The 2,060-nt window shown below is 44.3% G+C and overlaps 1 pseudogene; it reads right to left on the bottom strand.

Moving 5' to 3' along the window:
* Window positions 1–537: 537 nt before the first annotated feature.
* On the bottom strand, window positions 538–1,192 carry LOC101412483 (ferritin heavy chain pseudogene; annotated as a pseudogene).
* Window positions 1,193–2,060: the final 868 nt, after the last annotated feature.

Below are 2,060 nucleotides of genomic sequence, written 5' to 3'. Positions count from 1 at the left end.
CCTGGCCCCAGCTACCCTGCCTCTCTCTCTGCAGAGGCCAGTCTACGCTCACCTCCATGACTTTGCACCTGCTGATCCCTCTGCCTGGGAGGCTTCCTTGCCCCTCTCCTACCCCGTCTTCCCACACCTGGTCTGCACACTTCCAGGCTTGGCTCTAATGTCATCTCCTGAGGGCTTCCTCCACCCTGTTCCAAGCCAGCCCCCTCCCATATACCCATCTGACCCTGTGTAAACTGCATCTTCCTCCCTGTTCTTTGCCTCCGCCATTCATTCCTTTTTTTAAATTGACATATATCATTCATACATGAACACACATGAACAATGAGTGTATAGTAAATATTGCAAACTTACAAAATAAACATACATAACATCACACAGGGGTCTCATATATCACCCCTCCACCAACTCTTTGCATTGGTGTGAAACATTTGTTACAAACTATGCAAGAGCATCGTCAATGTATTTCTACCAACTGTAGTCCTTATCTTACATTTGGTGTATTTGGTAACTTTATTTGAAGGAATGGTACCCATAAAAGAACTTGGTAGATATTGATACAACTTATAGAAAAGGTAAACCCAACACACATGCACTACTACCCTGTGGCTCTGGGGAAGCCAACAGAAGGTTTAGCTCTCATCACTGCTTCCCAGAGTGTGCTTGACAAAGAGATGCTCTGCCAAGCCAGAATCCGGGCCCCCATCTTGCGCAGGCTGGTTACGTCGTCACCCAGTTCTCTGATGGACTTCACCTGCTCATTCACGTAGTGGGTCTCAGTGAAGTCACACAAATGGGGGTCATTTTTGTCAGTAGCCAGTTTGTGCAGTTCCAGTAGTGACTGATTCACCCTTTTTCCCAAGTATAATGCACACTCCATTGCATTCAATCTGCTCTCCCAGTCCTCTCGTTCTGGTTTCTTGATATCCTGAAGGAAGATTCGGCCGCCTCGTTGGTTCTGCAGCTTCATTAGTTTCTCAGCATGTTCCCTCTCCTCATGAGATTGGTGAAGAAAATATTTGGCAAAGTTCTTCAAAGCCACATCATCACGGTCAAAGTAGTAAGACATCGACAGGTAGACGTAAGAGGCATAGAGCTCCAGGTTGATCTGGTGGTTGATGGCGGCCTCAGAGTCCTGGGTGTCGTTCTGGCGCACCTGCGACGGGGATGTGGTCGTCATGATGGGCAGTTGAGAAGCAGCAGCTGCGCGACACTGAACGGACGGTGGCAAGCAGCTGGGGGTGGCTGGCCGACAGGGGCGAGCGCCGGGTTCCGTTCAAGCACTGTTGAAGCAGGAAACCACGGCGACTCTCTGCGAAGACATCTCCATTTGGTGTATTTTGCCCCCCAACCCATACTATTGCTTTTTAAACGTATTTTTGTTACAGATATTGTGAGCTTACAAAACAATCATACAGATATGTAAATTTCCCATACAACTCCACAGGCTGGTGGAACATTTGTTACAGATTATGAGATAATATCATGGGACTATTACTACCAATCTTGGTCGATAGCATACATTTGGTGCACTTTTTCCATACACCTCCATTATCAACAAAGTATAGCTTGGCATTTATGCTAGAATATTATAGTATTGCTGTTAATCACAGTCTATAGGTCACATCAATTGTAGGTTTCCCATGTTTCTCTACATTCCCATCATCCTGCAATAGTGATTGATGTACATCTGCTCTAGCTAACAGAAGGACTCTCTTGCATTTGTACCTTTAACCACAATTCTCAACCACCTCTGGGTTCACTGTGTTATTCAGTCCCTAGATTATTCTTAAGCGTTCTTTCTATTGACAATTTACTTCCCCAGGCTACCTTTTCAGTCACAATCCCATTTATAAACCAGTTACTACTCACTGTAATGTGTTACTATCAACTCTATCCATCTCCACACTTTTACAGTCAAGTTAATTAAAACTTCTATGTACATTAAGTATCTAAAGTTCTTCTCAACCCTTCTCTTATTTCCTTATAACCTGTACTCTAAGTTCTAATTCCATGTGTTTATTATTTGTAGTTAGCTCATATTAATGAGGCCATGCAATATT

Source organism: Dasypus novemcinctus, chromosome 23, assembly GCF_030445035.2.
Source record: "Dasypus novemcinctus isolate mDasNov1 chromosome 23, mDasNov1.1.hap2, whole genome shotgun sequence".
NCBI lineage: Eukaryota > Metazoa > Chordata > Mammalia > Cingulata > Dasypodidae > Dasypus > Dasypus novemcinctus.
This window is presented reverse-complemented; position numbering and strand designations above follow the sequence as displayed.